The sequence below is a fragment of the Leuciscus leuciscus genome (assembly GCF_965113295.1).
Source record: "Leuciscus leuciscus genome assembly, chromosome: 1".
Lineage (NCBI taxonomy): Eukaryota > Metazoa > Chordata > Actinopteri > Cypriniformes > Leuciscidae > Leuciscus > Leuciscus leuciscus.
Window position 1 is genome coordinate 45933989 of NC_138725.1, and position 26986 is coordinate 45960974.

Consider the following 26986-nt stretch of genomic DNA (forward strand, 5'->3'; position numbering starts at 1 on the left):
TCGATTTCTTTGTTGTTGACATGTTAGAAGAGGACTGACTATTAAACGCTCTCACAATTAAATAAATAATATTCAGCATCAAACCTTCTATAGTTATCGCTCTCTCTTGGGTTGGGCTAATCCAAAAAAGGTGAAAACAAGGGGGGTGTTCTGAAGACAGACTGTTACAGTGAAACAAGGGTACTCTGAAAACACCCCCATTAGCAGTTAGTGCTTTCCACCTGATGAAATGAGCGCGCCTCAGCGCGGCAAAACTGATGAAATAAACGCGGCAAAACTGATGAAATAAACGCGGCAAAACTGATGAAATGAACGCGGCAAAAAATCGACCAATCAGAATTTTGGTCGAACCAGAACGTATCGACCAATTAATCGACTAATCGACTGGGACAGTACAGCCCTAATATATATATAATATATATATATATATATATATATATATATATATATATATATATATATATATATATGTATTAGGGCTGTCCCCGACTATGGATTTTCATAGTCGAATCAGAATCGTCATGTCTTGCCTATAGTCGACTAATAGTCGAATCATGTGTATGGGGGTGGGGCTGGGGGCGGGGCTTTAACGTTTCAAAGCCGCGATGTACTGAAAATCACACAAAGATATAGAAGAAAATGTATAAAAATATGTTTGATCAATAAAACTAAGATATAACATAAATAACTCCAGAAAGGCCACACTGCAGATTTGCATTTCACATGCAAATCAAATTAAATCGGCTAAATTTACCTGTGTGAGCAGGCCAGCCTACAGCACAACATCGATGCACCGAAAAAATAAACAATTAATTTACTAAATTAAATTAGAACAGAATATACCTTTCTAATAAATAAAAATACAAAACGAAATAAATCTGAATCAAGTCACAGGATGAGGAGCAAATGTGTGCAAAATGCCTAAAGTGCAGGGGAACATATATTCAAACAAGCCACAAATAGTTAGATTAGATAACCCTGACAGATTAATAAATAAAATAAAAATAAAGAAATTATTAAAATAACGATAGTAGCCAGAATTTTCAACTTTGTCTTTTTAACTGCAGAAACAACAATAAATGCTAAACTGGATTTTTTTAGCTAAAAATTTTCACAGCATCCAAAAATAAAATTAGAACCGGCTGAAAAGTTTTGAAATCACTTGTACCTGATCGAGAGAACAAATCCTGAACGTCTTTCACTCTGTCTGTCCGTTGGAGTCTTTTCAAATTGTGCGCGCGGATAAAATACATTCTAACGTGAAACCCAGTCTATGCGTGAAACATGTTAACGTTGGCCGGCAGAAGTGCGATCATGGTTTTCCTGATGCTAAATCCAGCCTTGGAGAATATCCTTTCTGATGGTGTACATCCACACTTTAGATTTTCTTATCCCAGACATTGTTAAAGATTTAAATCCTTGCCGCGAAGACGCTCCTCTGTCGGTCACGGATTGAAAGTGAAACTTAAATCTATCACGGGGTGTTTGGATTTATTCACGCACGTTAAAAAATATTTATTAAAAGCTTCTTTCTTTGCACATTTTTATAAAGGCCTACAGCATTATCATAATAGGCTGAATATTAACGTATTGACATAAAAGCTAGTTCTATGTGAAATCAGACATTGAGCGTCCTCATATAGCCAAAGTGGCATGATCCTCGTTTCATAACACCTCTGCGAAGATTCGACCGTGAGATCGGTAGTCGAATCAGGCTCCTCCTATCGAAGCATCGAATCTTCGACTATTCGGGGTCACCCCTAATATGTATATATGTATATATAGGGATGTGGCGATGAGGATATTTTCCCACCAGTTAATCGACGTGTGACAACACCGGTAATACCGGTATCACCGACGGGAGCTTTTAAAACGCGAAAGTAAAATGCACGGGTGAGGAGCAAGCAGAACAAAGCAAGCGTTTTCAGTTCATTCCTATGGAAAAACACTCGTTCTGCCATAGGAATGAACTGAAAACGCTTGCTTTGTTCTGCTTGCTCCTCACCCGTGCACATTTTAGTTTCGCTTTCAAATTAGCGCCAATTTGGGGGCGGATTGCTTGAATGATGAGTTCATTAGCCTATTATTCTTAATGAAAAACACAACAACAGAACCGTACAATGACAAATTTGCTTATATAGGTGCTTTTACATTTCGCTTTGACACAAAATATTCTGCCATCATCTTGTTAGTCAGCTCCTCACTCTCGTGATAAATGAAATCTGACTCATGTTGCTGATCTGTGCTGCGACTCTTGTTCAGCTCACAATTTATTAAGCAGACACCATTCAGTTTTTAATTGTAGTGTCTGTTCTCTGAGCTGAACTAAATGATTTATATATATATATATATATATATATATATATATATATATATATATATATACATATACATATAATACTGTATGCGTGTGAGATCCGCGTCTCTGTCAGCAGCGACTAGTCTTAAAGTGACAGAAGCCACTAATTCTGTCTGTCAGTAAAGTTAATCAAAGAACAAAGGTAACAGAGAAAATCACTTTTTAGCTTTAATAAGCATTAGTCTATATTTAATTTATAATTGTATATTCAAACAGTGCAGACTGTTTGATAACTTTATTCAATTTCTGTATATGTCCTACCTGTTAGACAGGAAGGAAGGGCACATGTAAATTTGACATAAAAAAATAAAATAAAAAAAAGCTTTAAAGGGCTCATATGCACTTTTACAAGTTGATTGTACTGAAATGTGTGTTGGCAGTGCCTGTACACAACCATCATATAAATATAAAAATCCATCCAGTGTTTTTTTTTTTTTTATCTCCTTATATGTTTTCCCCTGTCTCAAATCGAGGCGTCGTCGATAAACGAGGGTCAGAATAAAGCTAAAGTAAAACGTTTTTCATGACCATTTGCTGTAACATCAATCTGTCAATGAACTAACGTATACATCAGTAAACACATAGCGTTCGTATATCTCACTACTCTACCCTGCCAGTACATACAAAGATAGATCAAAGTGACATTACATTAACCAACCATTCAGAAACGTCCTGTTCGAGCCTTAATTGTCGAACTTCTTTGGGGCCGTCATCTTGTTCCGGGTCCGACTCAAGTTCAAATTGATACGGTTGCACAGATGTGTCCTCAGAGACTCCCGCTGCCATTCTTTCTCCAAAATATACCCTCAACTGTTGTCAAGGCAACACTCCACGTGTGCTGTGTCAAAATGCCCCACAGAACAGAGGGGCGGGGTGAGCAAAGCTCATTATCATTTAAAGACACATGCACTTAAATGGCGTGCTGAAAACAGAGCTGTTTTTGACGAGGTAAAAGAAGTGTTTTCTTACAATACTAATGAGAATTTTTAATTAAAGGGATAGTTCACTTTGAAATAAATGTTTGGTATGTTCTAGCTTACCTCAAGGGCATCCAAGATGTAGGTGTCTTTTTCCGCAGTAGTTTCAATTTTGATATTTTTAGGTCAAACCGTTCTTGTCTGTCAGTCATATAATGCAGGTCTATGGTCACGGTCTCAAAACACAAGCACAGAGTCCAAATTAAAACAATTCCCCGTCGTCCAAATTAAACAATTCCCCATCGTAAGTACACATTGATGGCCTAAGACACGAAACGAGCGGTTTGTGTGAGAAAACGAACAGTATTTATATCGTTTTTACCTCTTATACGCAGCCATGTCGAAGTGATCTGATCTGACGTGTACGCAGACTGGTGCATAGATATATACACACTAGATGTCGCCTTGTCTACGGCAGTTCATTGGAACGAATGTCTTTAAGGCGACATCTAGTGTATATATCTATGCACCAGTCTGCGTACACGTCAGATCAGATCACTTGGACATGGCTGCGTATAAGAGGTAAAAACGATATAAATACTGTTCGTTTTCTCACACAAACCGCTCGTTTCGTGTCTTAGGCCATCAATGTGTACTTACGATGGGGAATTGTTTAATTTGGACGACGGGGAATTGTTTTAATTTGGACTCTGTGCTTGTGTTTTGAGACCGTGACCATAGACCTGCATTATATGACTGACAGACAAGAACGGTTTGACCTAAAAATATCAAAATTGAGACTACTGCGGAAAAAAAGACACCTACATCTTGGATGCCCTTGAGGTAAGCTAAAACATACCAAAAATGAATTTCAAAGTGAACTATCCCTTTAAAGTATATTACAAACTTTTCATTTAGACCCTAAAGAATCATATTAACGTGTACACAAATGGCATTATATGACCCCTTTAAATTACACTGTAATGTTGAATGGCTATAATTAATGGTTAAATTTGGAGGAAAACATCATTTTCATTGAGACATCAGTAGCTGTAGTAGTATCAGTAATACTGGCCTTCATTCATAAAAATATGTTATTAAACAAGTATTTAAAATATACTGTCTTTATGTTGTCTTTACATTAATTTGGAGATTAACTGTAAAATTATTACATTATAAAATATATTAAAAACTTAGTGTATTTAATCACAGAAAAAATGTGTGATTAATCTAGTTAATGTTTTTAATCGATTGACAGCACATATATATATATATTAGGGCTGGGAATCGATAAAAAAAAATTTACTAATTAATTGCACAATTTGCTGTAATTAATTGCAATTAATTGCATTTCCTCCAAGCTTGTAATCATCAATAATTAAACTTAGAATCACCGCAAAAAAAAGGAACAGAAAATAGCCCTATATTAAAATAATATTAAACATCAATATATCAATGTATTATTCTTTTTCAATAATCAATCAACATAATCAATTTAAGATTTTTTTTCAATTTTTTCTTTTACTAATTATAAAAATAAACTATAGTCCTAAAAAAGCTATTATTACCAGAGCATGTGATCAGAGCAGGTAATTTTAAAGGAATAGTTCACCCAAAAATAAAAATTCTGTCATCATTTACTCTTCCTCAAGTTGTTCCAAACCTGTATGACTTTCTTTATTCTGCTAAACACAAAAGAAGATATTTTGAAGAAAGTCGGTAACCAAACGACTGATGAAGCCCATTGACTTCCATAGTAGGAAAAAAAAATACTATGGAAGTCAATGGGGACCAGCAACTGTTTAATTACCAACCTTCTTTAAAATATCATCTTTTGTGTTTAGCAGAAGAAAGGAAATCATACTCCAGGTTTGGAACAACTTGAGCGAGAGTAAATGACAGAATTTTCATTTTTGGGTGAACTATCCCTTTAACATTGTTGCCCAGCAATACTATACCAGCTCAGCAAACAGAAGTCTACAGAGAAAGTTCACCTTATTTGAGCGGACTTTGCTTTTCCAGTGCGTGATCGGTACATGATTGGAGCGTTTGGGCCGTGAACGACAGAGCAGAACATGCAGCGCAAACACAGAGTCGAACATTGAGCAGAGAGCGCAGCGCGCCGACACCTATGGCCGACACACACACGCACACGCACACACACACACACACAGAGACAGACACACGGAACGGAGAGTGCGGCCGCGCACACGGAGGGGAAAAGACCCGCTCTCATGAAAGCTGCGCGAGAATGAAACCCGATCCCCATATTTTCGGCTTTTCAATAGCAGCCGCAACAGGAAATCATTAAAACGAGGCAAAAAAAAAAGTGCTGCGTTAAATGCGTAATTTTTTTTAACGCGTTAAACATCTCAAATTAATCGCAAAGATTAACGCGTTAATTCCCCCAGCCTTAATATATATATATATACATATACATACACACACACACAGACACACACACACACATTGGGATTGTAACGATTTATCAACGTTCCGTTAACTTATTGATTGTAGTCTATCGTAAGAAAGGGGTGGAGATTAAACTGACTGAATGATTGGAGAAGTCCAGCATACATCACATCATCAGAGAGTAGGGCTTCACAATGTATCGTTTTAGCATCGATATGATGATGTGCGCATCCGCGATAGTCACATCGCAGGATGTGTGATGTCAAGTATAGGGATCGTAGTTGATCAGTTCCGGTTCCGGTTAATTGCACATTTTTACCATCAAAGAGTGAAAGTTTATCAAATGCATGTGTTTTTTAAGTCGTGTTAGTTTAAACATCCAGGGCAAGGCGACTGGAACGTGGCACTGTTTTCTGTGTAGCTTTAAGAAAGATAAATTGTATTAATTAATTATATTAATTATATTTTATCTATACAGTGAAGGCTATGCCGTGTTATTTTACATATGATTATTCAATGTCTGTACCTGAATACAGTTAGATTTACCTGAAAAACATGAAGCACTGCTTATTTCATTTGTATCTTTGCTCTATTGTATTCATCTATGCTTGTAATTTGTTTATTATTTTGATAATAAATAATAAATGCACTCTCAGATGCACTCTGAAACTGTAAAGATATTGTAAAAAACTGCCTAAGAAAAACTATAGAACACTAGCTAACTGTCCTGCCCCATTAAGATCCGTCTATTTTATATATTGGCGTTTATAGGGTTAAAGGGTCATTTTAGTATTAGTCAGACCTTCTTGGGCTATCTTTCTGTTAGCCTGCACATCTAGAGTATGTAAATATATATCTGCTGTCAGTTAAAAATATGGCCCAGAGTTTCTGCCTTATACAAGAGAGCCTCACTAGCACCTTGTGCCAATCAGCACAAACCCAAATGGCAGTAAAAACGTCATATTGTTCCTTTGTCAACATTCTGCTTGTCACAGGCACCTCAGTATATAAGGCTCTTCAGACCTAACTTTTTCTAGCCATTTTTCCTCATTGAAGGTGTTTTTCCTGGAAAATGTGCACCGCTTTTCCGCCCCCTCTAAGCCAGTTGCTCAGGCATATAGCGCATGAATCAACAGATGCCTGACAGTGAACCAATCAATCTATGAAGATGTGGCTTTCTATTTACAGAGTCTTCTACGAAGATCAATGCTTTTCTCCTCGCATCCCATTTATATACGTATAAACAATAATCAAAAAAAAAAAATAATAAAATCCCCAAAAACTGTAGCTGGAAATAACAGTAACTCTTAGAGAGTTTCACATCCAGTTCATGCCAGACAATGAAGACAATAGAGCTTTTTCACTATTGGACTGAAAAAAGCTTCCATCCAGCTGTTTAATACATAGATCGCACCCTGATTAGATGCTTCTCTCCATGACTTCCAAATTTTAATGTGTCTGGATGGCAAAGATCATAGCCGACACAATTCATTTTCCGTTTCTTTTGTGATATCAGTGACTCTAAAAGTCTGCGAATGTTCTGAAAACTAGCAAGTATCTATGAGTTCTGGACTAGGGTGTTAAAAAGGTCATTAGTAATAAATGAAAGAAAGCATCTGTGAAGCAGACATTCTCAGGCTCTATGTCCTCCTTTTTCCTGGAAAAGATTATTTTGATAGACCAGCTGTAGGTAATTGCACTATTCTTACTTCTTAGTGAGTCTGTACCGCTCACTACCGTTCAAATGTTTGGGGTCAGTACGATTTTTTAAAAATAAATGATTACTCCGCAAGGATGCATTAAATTAATCAAAAGTGACAGTAAAAACATTTATAATGTTACAAAATATTTATATTTCAAATAAATGCTGTTCTTTTGAACTTTCTGTTAATCAAAAAATCCTTAATGTTTCACCATTTCCAAAAAAATAAATACATTAATGATATATGAAATGTTTCTTGAACATCAAATCATCATATTAGAATGATTTATGAAGGATCATGTGACAATGAAGACTGGAGTAATGAGTTTTACATTTTAAAATATATTCAAATAGATTTTAAATATTTCACATTATTATGGTTTTGTCATCAAATAAATGCAGACTTAAGAGTTGTAATGGACCAGCACAGGCCTGACAGAGATAGGTCCTTGATTTATAAGTCTGGTGTGCGATTCCACCTAGACAGACCCATCATTAATGCTGGGACATTGGTGCTAGATTCTCTGCCACTGGTTTTCTTGTGAATGCACTCTGCACGTGGCGAGGACCAGTGTACCTGAGTGCAGCGAGGCATCTGTTTTTAATTCTACTCCACTCGCGGACTTCTGTGACCCACTCTAGAGAGAATCGGGATTAAGATAAGCCTTCCCATTGTTCTCTCTCGCATGGATCTTAATTCTCATTAACGTGTCCTGACTATCTCGAGTCATCGCTTGACTCGGCACAGTGATGTGTTTCAGATATGCTTCCATGAGCAGGGCAATCATGATTTGCACTTGCATGGAAACATCTCAGCCACATGTTCCTGGCACCCTTTTGCTCGTAACCTCAGGGAAAGGTGACTAATTTACAGCTTCACCGGAAGGAACTGACCTCAAGATAATTAAATTATGTCATTTACCATGTGCGCTCTATAGATTATGCTGGTTTATTAAACAAGCTGCATGGAAATGTATTGCCAATGTTGGTTGGGTGAACTCCAAAGAAATCACTTAACAAGTTCTTCTTTTAGAGTCTGGATGATAATTAATCTTCCATATGTGACAGAGACATGTGAGATGTGCTCATATGGCACAATCTTGAAGTTTTAGTTCTATCTGGTCAGAGATTATAGAAAGAATCTCTTTTTCCATAATTTTCTTTCTTTATTCAACACTGAATGTTTCACTGAAGGCAGTGATTACTAATGGTGGCACTTAGTGTCTTACGTCTGAAAGTCTGAGGTTTAAACCGTAATAAAGTGATTATTTTCAATCTCCTTGTTACAGAGTAAAAGGTTTTACTCTATTGCTCCGTTTTAGATGTTAAAGTTACATTTTACCCATCAGTTTTCTTTATGACGTACATTAATGGTTTTAAGGTCAGATTAGTATTATCTTTATCGCATGCTACAGTCTGGCAGACTAGTTTTATTAGGAGGAGAACAAGTCCTTGACATTTCACAGTTGTTGTAAATGATCCTGGTTATCAATAGAAAATCTCTTTGTATAGCACGACACAAATCTCATATTTTTATTCTTGTTTCATTGTACCTTTTCTTTATCTGTAACTACTGCATACATTTCAGTGTACCTCAAAATGTATTATAATATTCTCACAGTAGCTATGTTTCCATCCAAAGCTGAGAATTTAACTTATGCGCAAAACTGGAAAATCGCATAAAACATTTGCAAATAAAGCACCTTTTCCATCCAGTGAGTCGAGGAGAACAAAGTCATAACTTCCCAAAAATCTGCCGCCAAATATCACTAAGAAAAATTAAAGGTGCTGCAGTAGGAGAAGTCACTGTGGGTCTATTTTCACAAATAATAAACTACTTGCGCCTCAGACAAATTGCAATAAACATGGTCATGTTATCTTGCATTCTGAGTATTAGTGGTCGACCGATATTGGTTTTTTGATGGCCGATGCCGATATCTTAGAGAGCAGGGTGGCCGATGGCCGATATAAAGCCGATATTTTTATATATATATTTATTTTAATCAATATTTAAACATGCGTTTATACTTAAGATGGCTACTTCTTGAATCTGCAATCCTATTACAGTATTTTTCACAAAGTAATTGTTTTATGAATATGTGAATAAAGAGAAGTTAAACACTGTAACAGGGCAATCAGTAATCTGGTAATTTCGTGCTGGTAATCATATTTTAGGTAACGCTAATTTTACATACAGCACAGTGAAAACGATATGAATATGACAGTTGGCAACTGGTTATATATCAGCATATTTTAAAATGAAGGATTTAAAAAATTTCGATCGCGTCTCCTGTGAAGCTGATCTTCTGTTTGCATTCACTCGCACGGACCGACCGTCACTCGCAGACAGTAATGCACACTTCACAAGATATCACAGCTGGATTCAATTAAATCTGCAAGGTTTGTGAAATTAAATGTTTATTAGATATTCAGAGCTTTGTTTAAATGACGTAGATGCGCATTTGCTGAATGTTGACGGCAAATGAGAAAGTATTTTAGCCTGATTGTTTGCCTTTTCTGTTACGAATAAAATGAAAGCAAACGCTTTACTTTACTTACTTCGCATACCATTTACTTTCTTTGTTTACCAGTTCTGTCTAACAAAGTATTAGATATGACTGACAGAGATCGTAAACTAATGAAGACGGAGAATGTGAGTGAGCGCTGTTTGATCCGAGGAGCTGCCTTTGCTGTTCTCTTCTGGCGCGCTAGTGTTCTCAGCGCCGCCCGTCAAAATAAAAGTCCGGAGTGCCGTCAAAATAAAAGTCCCGCTTCCAACACATCGGCCAATCAGAAAAACGTATCGGCCGATGCCGATATTTAAAAAATGCCAAATATCAGCCGATATATCGGTCGACCACTACTGAGTATTTCATATTTTATAATTATTCGTAATTTAGAATTCAAAATTACCCTACTCAATTGACCGCATACGTTTTTATGCAAATTTTTTAGAATTTAAACACATCTTATTGTTTCCATCCAGTGTTTTTTATATGCAATATCCCAAAATTTGCATAAAATTAGGTGGATGGAAACATGGCTAGTCACAGGTTTTCTAACAGGTGCACCTATGCAGATTCAGATATGTACATTATAGATGGATGTAAGATTTATTTATTTATTTAGAAATCATTATTTTCCAGATAGGACTGTCAGAGAATAGGACAAGCAATATTACATTTTTCAAAGAAGCATATATTGATTATTATTGTATGAATTTACATGAATCTAGTTAATCTTATTAGATGCTGTGTGGTGGAAGGATGAAGTTGGATTCAAACACTGGTCACCTGCACACATGAACCACCACGTAATAAATCAGATCACTGATTTTTGGCTTTTTACCAAACATTGGCTAAGTTTTTTTGGCACACAACATAAATAAAGGTAGGATAAAGGAAGCAGCAAAAGTCACTTTTAGTGTACCAGTCAAATTTTTTGAACACTTGACTGAATATGTTGCTCATAATTTTAGGCTTTTGATTTAAAGGTTTATGCTTGAATACTTGATTAGCAGATCAATTAAAGCAATTATAGCAGATCAAAGATCGATTATGGAAACAACAAAAGCATTTTTGATCAATGCATCATTTCCATTTGCGTTATTGCGTTGCTTTGTTCTGAAATATGGAACAAAATAATAATATGGAATGAGTAGTTGTGTCCAAACTTTTGACTGGTTTTGTACCTACTACCCAAATGTGTCCCGTCACTGTGGAAACCAATAAGACGCTAGCGAAGCAGGTTACTCACGATTGGCTCTTTCCACCTGAAATACATGCGTGTTTCTTTAGAAGTTTGACCTGAACCAGGTATATAACTGAGATTCGAACACGAGATCCCAGCGGTGGTACTCTACATGAAAAGCACTTCACCTGAGCTGTTCTTATTAAATTCTAATGACTGCACCTCAAAAGAAACTATCAGTCTCCGTCAGAGCTGCATCAACAAGACTTCATGTAGCTTTGGTGTGTGGTGCTCGACTGCATATCGCATCAGGAACAGGGCACCTGAGAGACTGACTGTTTTGATTGAGGCTTCAGAGAAGGAAGTGATGTGTCCTGGTGGTTCTTGCAGAATAACTCACAACACATGGTGTGGTCATGACTGATAAAATTGAGTCCGTCTGCTGAAGGGCCCCTTGTCTGTGAGCTCGAGATTACCTCAGGTGCTCTCAGGTCCTGACCTCCAAATGCAGATTCACCAAAAGCAATATTCACATGGTATTAGGTTTCTAAACAATATTTGTCACAATTAATAACATAAAACATCTGTGATTTCATTTACTGATTTGGATGGGATTGGGATTTTTTTAGTAGCTTTACATATGCATCACCAAAGCCATTGAAATACATAACTAACATGTGTGATTATAATGTTCTGTACATATAATGTTATGTAAGGGAGGGAATTAGAAGAATCCAACAGTCGGGTTCTGGAGGTTAAAGTTATTTTGGTAACACTTTACAATAAGGTTCAAGAGTTAACATTTGTTAATGTATTAACTAACATGAGGTACAATGAGCAATACATTTCTTACTGTATTAGCTAATCTTTGTTAATGTTAGATAATAAAATACAGCTGTTCATTGTTTGTTCATGTTAGTTCACAGTGCATTAACTAATGTTAACAAATACAACATTTGTTTTTAATAATGTATTAGTAAATGTTGAAATGAATATTAACTAAAATTAATAAATGCTGTAGAAGTATTGTTCATTCTTAGTTCATGTAAACTAAGGTAGTTAACTAATGTTAACTAATGAACCTTATTGTAAAGTGTTACCGTTCTTTCAATCTCTCCATTGGGGAATAGATTTTTTTTAATGATAACTTATAATTCTTTAAAGGCAGAACTGCTGTGAGTTTTGAGGATGTTAATCGATGGTTTCTGCTTCTGTTTAAAGGGTTAGTTCACCCACAAATGAAAATTCTGTCATTAACTACTCATCCTGATGTCGTTCCAAACCCATAAGACTTTCATTCATCTTCAGAACAAAAATGAAGATCTTTTTTATGAAATCTGAGAGTTTTCTTGTCAAGAGAATACCCAAGTGTGAACAAGTTTTTCCCGATTCAACCTAAATGGATGGTTCACACGCTTTTTTATTATCTCTGAAAAATCACCCTAATTATTCTAGAAGGATTTCCAAATAGAGCTATTCAAGTCATCTGGTGAAAATTCCTGTATTTTTTTCCTCCCATCACAATGGATATCACAAAAATATTGCAATATTGTCCCCTTTTCCAATATCGTGCAGCCCTGATTGTGATTGTGAGTTGGTTGATTTAATTTGCCTTAAATCTCTGTAATGATTTAGCTAATTCCTGTGGAGAAAATAAATGGGAAGAGTTATTCAAGAACCAAGATTGCTTAAAAGGTGGTTGAAGATCAGACCTGACGATAAGCTACTACAGTGGCCAATCAGTCTTTCCTTATTGATGTACATTTTCTTTTTATGTTGATGAGATTCCAGTGAAATACAAATTTACCTTGGTCAGGGTAAGCAAATGGAAGTGCTAAATGTACACAAGCATGCAGACACATGTGACTGCCCTCTTCCACAGACACACCTGTCAGACAATAGTGTCTTATTTCCTGACACTCTTTGAATTTTTAACCAGTCTGAGCTACACACTCCTTAGTCTGTTGTATGATGTGGTGACACAGCAGTGACATTGAAGATTAGCCGTGTGATGATGTGGCACAGATCAAAGCTTTTTAAATGATGGGGGGGATGTGCTGATACTTGTTGAATAGCTCTTTTATGTGTGCTAACATTGGTATTCAAACAGAGACTGGGTCACCATTCAACCATCAGCATCTAAAGGTGGGGTGTGCACCTCACAACAAACCGACACGGTGTAGGGTTACATGGGTTGCTAGGAGGCAGGAGTGGACGAAGACAAAAAAAACCAGCCTGAACAACAATGACGTGCATTCAGCAGCACCACAGCTATCATAAAAGAGTCCATAATGGCTAATGCTGTATTGAACGCTTATTATTAAACTGTTGGGAGTGATTCTTGTTGACCCGTACTCTGCTTTTCCCTGATGATATTTTCAGCGTGATGAATGGAAGACAAAGAGTGATGTCTATATCGAAGTCTTATTGCATGAGCCTTTTATTTGAAAACTCTATTTGCCTAATGATAGATTAAATGAGGTGGTTAATTCCATTTTTAATGACTTATAAAGGTCACCGATGTACTTATCATTATTTAAATAGAAAAATGATTCTCTTTTGAAAATACAATAATCCATTGCTCTTAATGTAGGCTTTTCAGGAGTTCAAATGACTTCACTTTGATTGGATCTATGCTCGGTGTAGAGAAAATGTGAAGATTTATCTTTTCTTGCATACGTCAACTTGTTGCCATTGAGCAAACCTCTCATTTCAGACTGACAGGCGAATCCTTATAGAAGCGATTGAAATCTGTGACCTTGATATTTGCCGTAGGACCCCAAGTTTAGCAGGTAATGACTTTTAAGTAGTCCGCCAGAACTGAAGTTTTTCTTGACAGCTCAAATGTCTACAAATTTGAAATGTCAGAACATGTGAAGACTTTCTGGTGTTCAGTCTTGAATAATACTTCTGAGAGGGCTGGAATAATGTCAGTCGGAAACTGTCGTTAACCATAAGTGGCTAGGAGGTTTTCTGCATCTCGCTGTTTCCAGCTGGGTAATAGCAGCATTTGCAGAAACATGAATGTCATTATTAATTTCACTGTGACATTTTGCATATCATTTTAGGACGGCATTGATGCCTACTGTTATGAACTGACAACTGGGAGGATTGGACATTTGATGGGAGTTTAAAATGGGTTGAGCTGAAGGGAGAGTCTAATAGCGAGTGCTTAAAGAATGCTGGAACAACAACTACAACATGCTGCCACGGGGATAATGTCAGAGTGCTTGGATAGCTAGATTTGATGAATATTTCAAGGCTGCAATTCCTTTGTTTGTAATAGCATAGATACGAGTAGATTTAAACCAAGTTTACATAATTTCTAGTGTGTTTTTATGATAGCAATAATTCTAAAGAGATTATTGTAATGAGGTAAACAAATGTGTGTGCACACACACACACATACACACACACACACACACACACACACACACACACACACACACACACACACACACACACACATATATATATACAGTATATATATATTAAACACACTTTTATGTTAGATGCAATTAATTGCAATTAATTGATTTGACAGCCCTAAAAAAAAAAAAAAAAAAATATATATATATATCAGTGGGGATTTCTTTAAGACTGCAAGGGAAGCTCGACTTCCCCTATAATGTCAAAAAATTAATGATCAAATATATACTATTGTGCTAACATTTTATTGACTAAAAATGCGTTAGAAAACGTTCATCTCAAAGACGAGTTCGTTCAGAATCAGTTACATATAGCAGGTCGGCTGATTCGATTTCTCATACATTCCCGTAGCGTCACAGTGCATTTCCCTGTTGAAGCCCAGCGTCCATTGACTTCTATGGGGCTGCTCTGAACAGTTTTTTTCAGTGCTTCGAAACTAGACGGTCATTGGATAAATGCTGCGATTATGTCCCGCCCACGGACGCTCAGCTTCTCTGGGGGTGAATGAGGAGTGGGCTGGACTGGACTCCGGGCTTCTGCGTGATGATTGGATGGTCTGTCGAAAGGCTGCATCTCCTTTTGATTGACAGCGATTTCATACAATAAAAAGTCGCTGATTCTGAAGCTATTCGAGCTCAGTCCCATCGCGGATTTTTCAAATGTAGTTGAAAGACAAACTGCTGCAACCTATTTATTGGAATTTGCTTGTTGAAATTGCTAGCCAATTTTCATAATACATTTCACACAATTATACATTTATACCTTTGTTATATTATTACTTATTATAATTTTTATATTGTTATTAGTAATAAGTAAAATAATTACCAAAAATATTGTTATTAGTAGTATTATTATACTTTATTATATTATTATTTATACCTTTATTATATTATTACATTTATACAATTATACCTAACTCTGCTGGCCATTGAGAGGACACTGGTCAAGTCACTGGAAAAGACGCCTAGTTGGTACGACAGGGTCACAGAACATAAAAAAAAAAAAAAAGGAACGTAGGGCAGAATTTACGTATAAATAAATGGACAATTTTTATGATGTAGGCCGAAAATGAGCTTCCCCTCTTTGAAATACCAGCAGCCGCCACTGATACTGTATATATATATTCTTCTAAATAATCTTCCACCTTCTAAATAAGAGCCAATCACAGATTGGTAAAGTCATCGCGTCACTGCAGCTGCCGTTAGAAGCTCTGGTTCCTATATAAACAGTCAGACACACTTTTGTCTGTGCATTAGCTTGATCCAACCTGAAAATTTTCACTTTATGTCATGATTCGAACATTTAGAAACAACATTTATGAGACAGTTGTTGTCAGATTTCATTGGTGATTTCAAATATGAAATTTAATGGTAAGCTTGGCAAACAGTTTTGTAGAATTTGATGTTTCCCCATTTAAAGAGATAGGAGTTTCAAAGATGGCCACCGAGTGAAATGACTTGTCTTAAAGGGACTTTAACTTTAAGGGACTTTAGTACATACTACATTTACTGTGGTATTACATTACTGTTAAGGTAGGGACACACCAAACCGACGCCAAAGAACTAGTGCTCATGAAAGCTGACTGTGTTGTCGCCTCACATCGGAGAAAAAAATCTGTGCTTGCCTTGAACACACTGAAAGAACTACAGGTGACTGTCAACTAGCACGCACGTTCTGTGCCAACTTGTGAAGGAGATAACTGTCTATTTAACAGGGTTCGTACGGGTGCTTGAAATCCTTGAAAATGCTTGAATGTTGATGTTGTGTTTTCAAGGTTTGACAAACGCTTACATTTTGGATAATATGCTTGAAAATGCTTGAAATTGTAACTGTATTTCTTTTACAACAAATACCTATCTGACTGAATAGTTTGTTAATTAAAATGCAGAAATAAAATGTAGCCCTTCAGATACAGAGCGATTTGCTGGCCAGAGCAAAAGTAGGCAGAGTTTTCATTTTGATTTCCGCGCTTGTTTGGATGCCCCGTTTTTATTGGCCGCGCGGGTAATCGTCACAGAGCGTAGCGCAAACTTTTTTTAACTTTGACCGCGGCGTGCGCGCGAGCTCGCCAATTCTGCACTCCGCTTTGGTCTACGCAGCAACAAAACGTCCTCGCGCGGCGCAAGCCATTAAAATAAATAGGTTTCATAGCACAGCATAACAACAATCATTGATTGCTGAACAGAAATCGTGTCAGATGGAGTGTCATACAAGTAGCCAACTGTAAGGTTGAGGATGGCCTTATGCAATATTTACACTGCTCTATTCCGGTAGATAAATGTATATGTCTTGGCAATTAAATTATTTTTATTTTTTATTTTATTTTTATTTTTATTAATATAGGCTATCAGGCAGGTGCCTGCGCACTGTCAGAGTCTTCTGGGTTAAAATGGAATTACAGGTTGTTGTTGCACTGTCTCAGATTTTGTTAAAACCTTGTCTATATCAAGAATGTGTCCCAAAACCAAGGCCTGTAAAATATTTCTGTTCAAATCCTGTCTTCATATTTTCAGCCCTTGAAATTACTTCAGTTTTACAGTCTGAAAATCACATTATCTGGGAAGCAATATTTGGACATTAATATAATGAAAAGTATTATTCATAGTCATTATCTACTTAGACAGTGATACATTTTGAAAAATAAAACTTGTGATTTGCTTAAATATCTGATCCTTCTGCTATTACGAAACGCAATTTTGGCTGTTTATAGCATTATCTCTTTTAATGTGATAAAATCTCTAAATAATAATTTTGACTGTATTGGTATAGAATTTACGGTGGTGTAAGGTGCTGGAAAAAGCTTTAAAATGGACCTTGAAAGTGCCTCAATTTGACCTTGGAAAAGGTGTACGAACCCTGATTTAAGCAGATATATTCGTCTATATTCGTCATTCAAAAAGGGAAAGTAAAGCTAAGACTGCAGGTATACAAACCATAAACAAAGCAGCACTTACTTATCGTTTTGAATATCAATCATACTGATCACGTTCTTTATTCCACTCCGCACATGTTATTATGAATATATCCATACAGTGGAATTCTCAGGTAAGATGACGTAAAATTAGAACAGTCTTCTGTCCGTACCGTCATGACTTTGCTCGCTTTCATCACTTTCGCTTTTATTCTCGTGCACTAACTCGTTTGCTAAACTGAACAGCCAATAAGAGTTCTCTCTCTCACCGACGGCCCGATGCTGATTCAAGGTTGAATCAGCCAAACAACCCTGACAGCGTCTGACTAGAGGCAACGGTGCGGAGCACACCGGAAAAACTAAGTCGGTCGACGCTCGAAAATGGCCTGACGTTGCCCGACGGCCGACCGCCGGCTTGGTGTGTCCCTGGCTTTACTGTGATATATAATTCCAGTCATACCACCCACACCTACTAAAGTCAGAACTACCTCTGAGACATTTAACATGCCAGTCAGTCCACACTTATATTCAGCTGTTTCGGTAGAGGCTTTTGGCTTTTTAATCTGAGGTATCAAATCTGCACAAATTTTCTGGGCCATGAAAGTCTCATAATGCTTGGCTTATGCCTCCTTTGCCCTGTGAATGCTAATGTCCGCTCTTCAGATCTACAGAAAGTTTCCTTCACCTTCTCCATGCCTCTTTTAAATGTTAGTGCTGTGAACACAGATGCTGTTACCAGCAAGCAAAAGGCTCATAAACACAGCCTCATCAAAGCCAACCTATATAGCAGTGTATGTTATTTATTGGAATATTTTAGTTAGATAGTAAATTCATATTATGATTATTGAAACGCAGAGCTGGATCTTCATTTGCTTTTAATTCTGCAGCCGTAAAAGCGAACGACCACTGCATTGCATTGCAGTGTTTTTGGCTAATCAGTTATAAGGTCACCTAGCCAATCTCTCATACTTTTGGTGGGAAGCTCTGTCTCTGTACCCACGCAAGATGATTCACCGTTACGGCACCCGTCAAGAAAAATGTAAACGTCTCATCCCTGGCCTGGCCTTCTCCTACAATACATCACAAGAGCAATACTATCTTTCAGGATCATTTCTTTGACACATATTTGTGTGTCATCCTTCTGCTGATGTCATGAGGCGGTGTGATATCAAAATCCGTGAGAAGAACTTGCAGCTTGTTGAAGGGTGATGAATGTTGCACATTTTAAAGTGTAGTTCATGTCACTGCTTGGAAAGAGCTGGAACTTGATATCCGCTGACTCTAATCCTGCTGAAACAAAACAAACAAACAAACAAACTAACAAACAAAAAAGCATCTTAAACCAGCTTTTCTGGCTTTAGAGGGGTTTTGGGCACCTTACAGCTGACTAACAAGCTGAAATTCTTGGTGGACCGGCTAAACTAACTTGCAGCTAAGGTTTTTTCACACTTGTGTTGTTGACAGGGCCCAGCTGCCTCATGACTTTCACCTGTGCGTTTTACACAATAGGCACGTTTGAGTCTTGAGTTGTTCTGCCAGATGGCGCATACATTAATGGTAATTGAAATGAAACCTCTCTGATTGAGATTAGTAGTTTACATTGAAAGTAATTAAAGTTAAAATGAATTAGGGCACCAAACACCCGATGGCCTTCTGTCCACCTACGACTTTAAATAGAAGTCAACACAATTAACACATAGACAGACTAACATTAGATATGACTGTGCTCTATGCTCAACATCTTAACAATGGCTGATTTGTTTGTTTGTTTGTTTATTTATTTACTTTATTTTTCAGTATTTTTATCTATTATATAGAAAAGGGTATTTCAAACTTATTGATCTCCATCGAGGGACCCTCTTTCTAAAATATAATGGCAACTATGTATTGTGTAATGTAGATGCATACTGTGTGCATAACATGATATGATTTGTATTGATATCTTAGGGTAACATGCAATTTTGAACAACTTCCAAGGGTGCCACAGCATAAATTTAAAGTATTTAGATAAAAAAAAATTTTTTTATTAAAAACTAAATTAAAATACTGAAAAAGATATTTTCTTTTCCCCTCAATATCTATTTTTATTGAAAAACATACAGAATTATATTCTTGAATCATATAGAATCACAAAATGAATAGTTTCATTAATTTTATTTATTAATTAAAGATTTGTGATTTGTGAAGTGTCTGCTAATCAGTTCAAGATCGACTATAGATCAATCCAGTTTTAAATTGAAGCACTGAATGAACATATCGGCTTTAGCTGAAAAGTCGACTTGAGTTATTCATAGAATAGAGAGCCACCATAGCCAAATCAGAAATAATAGTAACGTCGTCTGCTGGATCTGATCCTGGGTTTTTGAGGGATAAGACCTTGTAGGGGTGGGCGATACAGCCTCAAAATTCTATCACGATATTTCATGAATATTTGCGATAATGATATTTATGACGATATAGAATTTTTTTTTTTTTTACATTTATCTCACCTAAATGTTTGCTCACTCATTGCGTTTTTACAATGGGGTAATTTTGTTGCTAAGAGTTTACACAACACACGGAAGCTTGACTTCAATCTTCGAATTTAATTGAAAAAGGTGGGGGGGTTGGTGGGGGGGTTGGTGGTGGCGCAATGGATAAGACACATGCCTTTGGTGTGAGAGACCCGGGTTCGAATCCACTGTGAGACACCAATGTGTCCTTGAGCAAGACACTTAACCCCTAGTTGCTCCAGAGGCGTGCGACCTCTGACATATATAGCAATTGTAAGTCGCTTTGGATAAAAGTGTCAGCTAAATGAATAAATGTAAAATGTAAATGTAAACTGGAAAAGTCCAGTAGGAGAGAAAACGCTAGAATAAGAATTTGCATAGCGTGCAGAGATGCATTCGTTTGGATGCGTCATGGTTATAAAGGGAAATGGTAATGATGCATGAAATTGATTGGCTGAGAACGTTACATTGATTGAACCAATCAGGACGCGAACAGAGTTTCATGGCTGAACTATTCATTTAATATTTTAATACAACAGTTTCTGTTAATAAAATAGCTTGAAAACAAGCAGGATTGACTTGTATTATAGTTGAAATATGAGAAAAAGTCAAAAAGGTTCAAAGGTCAAAAAGAACCGCACTGGGAAGGGAGATCGAGAATGGGATTAGGACATGATGAAGGCTGGGTTTAAACCTGAACTAGGTAAATCCGGACAAAATGTACAATACATGTCATGTACACACAACAATGTACAATACATGTTGTTTTGGCTAGCAGTAAAAGATTGAGCATTACTGTGAATATTGCAATGATTGTTAACCCTTTAGCTTTCCTAAAGAAGGTATCGTTATACTCTAGATTAGTTCCACCGCCCTTCCGTCTTAGAACTAGTGAACATCTCGGATTCAAACTTCAACAGCAAAAGTGGCGTCAGTTCATTTCTGTGAGTTGTTGTTGTTGTTGTTGTTTGACCTAACCACATGTGACTGTTAAGAGATGGTTCACTTTAATTAGAAGCCAATTTACACTGAGTTGTGATAGCAATTACTCTGATACGAATACAAAAGTTGGTACAATGTTTAGCTCTGTCAACAGCTTTTATTAGCATCATTGTTCTCACATTAATTTGAGCAATTAAAACAGACCTAGGCATCTATGTTAGCATGCAAAATATAGCTGTAATCAAGTAAAATAATGTGCCTCGGTATTCTCACTGTTTACGGCTAACAGATGGAGCCTGAACTTGAAAGTCCCTGTAGAAATGTTGCTCATGGGGTGTCTCGGATTTTGCATTTCCTCATGTAATTTTCTAATTATTATCTGAATTTATGTAAATATTATGCTGGTGTCATTAAATATGATAGATATTGCGACTAATACAGTGTGGGTGTGCTTGTTGGAATTATTGCCATTGGCAATTTGTGCTTCATATACAACAATACTGTCTCTGTACTGATGATGACGTGCTCTTGTTTTCTTCCACAACAGCCCTTATACAAAATACCCCTGATTTATGAAATGTTAATCATTTCAGTCTAAATAGAGGAGGTAATTTCCATTTCTAAGTGATTAATCCGAAATCAAGGGAGGCGTTCATGTGTTATAATCACGCTAATCTGCATCTTTACCCAAAATCCCCACATGAGAGGCTCAGTGCTCTAATCAGGGCTGTCCTACACTTCCACCGGGGAGGATTTTGAAGGCCTTTTGATCTGCATTTCACACCACTTATCATCTTTATTGGCTGCTACTGTATCTGTTCTGCCCTTTTCACTGCTGCGTAGGGTACTGTACCTCTGACAAACCACAAGCTGTGCAGGTATGTCTTTTATTGCACCTTTTAATGTCACCGCCACCGAGTATGCAGTCACACAATATGATACGAGATGGCTGAACTAATCAATTTATTCGCCTCTGAATTTTCTTTGACGCTTTGTAATGGCCAGTTTGTGTTGCCTGTGCAAATGGAAAATGCTGTTTTCTCACGAACGTTTCCTCTTGCAAGATTATATATTTTTTTTAAAGGGGTCATGACACAAGGAATCAAAATTTTCTGTAATCTTTTGACATATAAGAGGTCTTTGTATATACTGTATGTTGCAGACCTAAAAAAAAATTGAAATAGCATTTGTTGAAACCAAGCTGCCAAAATGACTCGTTTTCTACTTCTGTCCATTTGTGACAGATTTTTGCATTTGACCGTCTCCACAACAACACTACAATGTCTTTACCTTATCAGGGGTGCGTTTGGTTCCAAGTTCCATCATTACCAGCAGAGTTCAACTGAACTTGTGACCATAGTTGGCTAATGATGCTTTCGGGAAATGAACCCCAATACAGTAGCCCCACAGCGGAAGTGATTTAATGAGAGCGCATAAGTAAAGCGCAGAGAGGTTGTCAGATAACGTTTGGCATTTCAAAAGTACTTCTAAATTGGGTCTGACTGCAGCTACATCACAAACAGTAATAAACACTTTAATGCTTTGTCTGTAAATTACAGTTTTTTTATGGATAATGTTAAAACACTTAATTGCGTGCAATAGGGAGATTCTGTTTCCTATGCAATAACGTTAGCCAATCATAACAGTGACCTTAAAGGGGCTGCCCCTTAAAAACAGATAATTTCAGACATATATATATTTGTTTTTTGTGTGTGTGTGTGCAAAACACTTAAATAACATTGTAAGTGAACCTCAAGGAAAATAACCCTTTTAAATGACCATCAGATGTTTTTTTAGCCATTATTTGTTGAATTTTTTGAGGCTTGTGAACTTTTAAACCTCCAAATGCAGCTCTGTGGTGCCAAACATTATTGGACCTTTCCCTGAATGCGATGTGACGTGGTTGAATATTTTATTCGAGAGCAAATGCAAATGAGATTTGATAGCTATGGCTGTCAATTTTTACGAATATAAAAAAAAGTATAATAATATTTTAAATATTGTTACAATTATTTTAATTAAATATGAATTTATTTGTGTGTAAATGTGTGTATATATATATATATATATATATTATATATTAAATGTATTTTTTTTGTCTTGATTTTTTTTATGATTTGATTAAGTAATAATCATTTAGTTATTAGATTTTTGCATTTGGCAGAGAGGCTTTGCTCTTGCACAAAAGTTTAGGTTTTATAACGTTTTGTTAAGATTCTCCAAGCCACCCATAAGCAGAATGTAATGGGCAGTTACTTCCTCCCTGCTGTCCACTCCTGCTGACATCTCCTGAAGTTCTGCATGCTGGAGCCGTCTGGACTCACACTGGCAGCTTGGGGCTTTGCTTTGCTGGAGATAGAGCTGTCGACCCAGTTATCACTGCAGGGGAGAGATTCTGCTTTCTAAAGCCAAACAGCGTCTGAACTAACGGTTTTTCTGAGTCGGTTCAGGGAGTCCATATCTGGCTGCTCTTTGCCTGTCTAATGTACTCCACTTCACACTGATACTTTGATCAAATCTGTTGCCATCATCATCAGTATCATCATCAGGTTCAGCCGTTAATTATCTCATGTGTGAATCCGTATGTAAAGGGCTCTGTCATGGTTAATATTTGTGAACAGCAAAGCAGCAAACTGTCAGGAATTGTTTTATATCATCGTTAAGTCTGTCAGGGTTAAAGGCAAGAAGAGGTAACGAGGAGGCTTCCTGTCAGTGATGACAAACACATGTGTTGCTTACTCTAAGATTTTGTGAAAACAGTGTGACATTGAGGTGATAATGTGTTTTATTGCATCTATGGTGACTATCAAATCATAGAAAGAAAATGTTGAATATCTTCACAAGCTTCTTGCATGAATGGCTCCTGCAATGGGGTTTTCATCTATGACTGCATTCACATGAACTGTGATGATCTGACTATTGACAATATCTCAAAATGTAAATAATGCAAGCAGAATTTTCTGATGACAAATCTGAATAAGAACATATTTAGAATAAAATTCATCAGATTAAGACATTTATTGCATGTATTTAGATTTTCAATGTTAGATTGTGTTTAGTGCAATTGTTTGAGAATTTTTTTTTTACATCAGAATATGAATATATTAATAAATATGGCTCTCTATTAGAGTATTCATTGCATTTAATGTTCATTTATAAACGGTTTAAAAGTTCACTTTATTTTTTTTTATTTATTTTTTTATGTTTTGGAAATACAGTAAACCAGTAATATTGTGAAATAGAATTACTATTTAAAATGCCGTTTTTTTTATTTGACTAATTTATTCCTGTGATGTAAAGCTGAATTTTCAGCATCATTACTCCAGTCTTCAGTGTCACATGATCCTTCAGAAATAATTCTAATATGATGATTTGCTGCTCAAGAAACATTTCTTATTATTATCAATGTTGAAAACAGTTGTGCTGATTAATATTTTAGATTTTTCAGGATTCTTTGATGTTCAGAATAGAAGTTCAAGGAAAGTTCAATAAGGTTAAAAGTTCAAAAACGTTATTAATCATTTGAAATTTTGTTACAATTTAAAGGTCTTTGCTGTCACCTTTGATCAGTTTAATGCATTCTTGCTAAATAAAAGTATTAATGTCAATTTTCAATAAAAAATATGTAAATTTTTCTAACTAAAAGAAAATTTACTAACCATTACTGACAACAAACTTGAACAATAGTGTAAATGGCAATCAAATGCATGCTTTATATTTAATATATATGTTAAATTCACTGTATTTAACAAAAAAAGATGATTTAGTGTTATGATTCTGATGACCAGGCCACATTTAGGAGCTGGTGATGCAGAACTCCAGTTCATTCCCATTCCCACAAACCTTTGCTCATGACTGTTTCATAGTGCAATATCAAACCAATAGAATAGCAAATAGCCCATTAGTCAACGAATAAATGGTAATGCTTCAGATTAGGGTCCATTGCACTCAGTTAAAATCTTTCTTTCCCTTTGTTATTGCCATATCCCTCTGTCTAATATTTCATATGGCATCATTTCATATTTGCATTCTGTTACAACAAACACATGATTGAGTTATTTTAAATGCAGCTCTGCAGCGAGCAAACGCCCTAATGTGGACCACAGCTCTGACCAGTGAAAGAAAACTCAACCTATCTCTCTCTCACTCACATGAAACCCATTTGCTCTTCCTTTACTCATTCACTCACTCTCTCTCTTACACACACACTTATACCCATAGTGTTTGGTAAACACACATATTGAAAGGTATTAGATGACATGCATATTCAGCGTCCAGCGAAAGAATATGGATGTGTGGTGTACAGTAAATCAATAAGCATTCACATAAGAGTCTGGGATGGTGCCATACATTTCAAATCAGATTAATTGTCTCGTGGGATGGCTTCCCAGTTTCAGGAAAGACACCGTGGATATTTTGATGGATAGAATGTCTTTATTCTGCCCCACAAACAAGTCATACGCCAGTGTATTCAAATCAGATTTGGAATCAAATGAAGCCCAGCTCAGGATTGCACTGTGGGAGTTTATTGCCTTTCTGAATGCGCCGACCTGCTGAGGCTAGCAGTTACTGTGAGACACCATCACCTGAGAAGGCAAAAACCAACGTAGTTTCTTTCAGAAGAAAACAACAGCACTCTTTTCAGAGCATTCCTTGTGTTCAGATAGCAAGGGGGATTGCTGATCTGATCAGGTTCTTTGGGTTTCACTGTAATCGTCAGATATTGGCTTTGATTCCATCGTTTGGTTTTGATTCAGGCAGCAGGCAAATCAGCGCAGTCTGTTTTAAATAGCATGATATTAAGCCCTAAAGCATTGATTCATTTTGGATTTAAGCTTTCCACTGAGCTCAATATTCAAACAGTTGTTATTAAAAATTTACATACAGTGTAAGCCCGTCTAAATCGGTCCAATGGTGGGATCCGATAGAATAGGTGAAGGTCTCTGCGCGTTACTGTCTTTCCGTGTGGCAAGTTTAGTTCCAATTAAACTTATCTGACTCCATTTTATCACAACCTCGAATTTAGGTTAGATTGCCAATTGATTATTGGTCAATTATATAATAGTTTAGCAATAGCAATACATTTGATTGTTCTATTTAATTATTTTCTTAGCCTATATTTTACCCGTTCATATTAGGAATCTATGTTGCTCTGAGGTCCTCACGCCTTCTGTTTAACGCGGGTCTCACGATCACAAACTTGTCAATTTTGGTCATTAGACAGAGGTAATTGGCTATATACCTAAGATGGTCGCAATTCACGCTTTCAAAATCAAAGATAACTTAAAAGTTGTTCTGATAAAACAAAATATTTATTTTAGGCACACACAAGAATCAGTGTATGAATCTCAACAATGGTGACAAACAGAATATTCAATTAGGGAAAGGAAATTACTAAGACAATTCAGATCATAATTTATTCATACCGCAATGTATGATGGGAGCCATGAATGAGTTTTGATTGGTGGCACCCAGAATGCACTGCAAAATGCTTTATTATTGTCACCATTGTTGAGATTCACAGGCTGATTATTGATGTCAGTGTGTCTAAATAAAGTAATTTTCAAAGTCTTTTGATCAGAACAACTTTTAAGAAATATTTTAGATTATATTGAAAATGCTGAAAATCATTTGCTGTAGAATCACAGGTCTGCTGTAATCAACAAGGTAGACATAACTCTCTAAATGAGATTTGTGATTCAGGTCAAATTATGATTGTCAAAACATAACCAACACCAGCTGATCAACTTTTCTCTTTGTTCATCTGAGAGTTACAACTCAGATACAACAGCCAAACAAAATGTAAAGTTAATGATTTAAGGGTCAAGAGCCCAACTAAAGCAAACACTGATCACCATAATGGTGTCTTTAAAAATATTTAAGTAAATAATTAATAATATTTAAATAATTTTCTCCTTTGGTGATTCTGCTTGTTATCATCAGGTGTCTTCAATAATGATCACTCAATGAATCACTTAATTAGCTCATTAACTTTAACACTCTTGAGTGTTAATTTAACACTCATATTTTAACACTTTAACACTCTTGAGTCTGGAGCCATATAAACTCCCAGGAGAGTTCATTTAACACTGGAGTTTTTGCTGTGTACAGGTTTATTTCTTTAATGAAAAA

General features: G+C 36.4%; 1 protein-coding gene and 1 long non-coding RNA gene across 6 annotated transcripts in view; one reads left to right on the forward strand and one right to left on the reverse strand.

Annotated features, from left to right (window-relative positions):
- The window catches only part of sdk1a (sidekick cell adhesion molecule 1a), a 370173-nt gene that overhangs the window by 37064 nt on the left and 306123 nt on the right, over positions 1–26986 (forward strand). The window lies entirely within an intron of this gene.
- Positions 24141–26986, reverse strand: part of LOC309514040 — a 238976-nt gene continuing 236130 nt past the window's right edge. The window contains exons 2-3 of the long non-coding RNA XR_014211587.1: positions 24495–26136; positions 24141–24435 (exon numbers count right to left, since the gene is read on the reverse strand). This is a non-coding gene — a long non-coding RNA (uncharacterized lncRNA). The remainder of the gene's footprint in view (positions 24436–24494; positions 26137–26986) is intronic.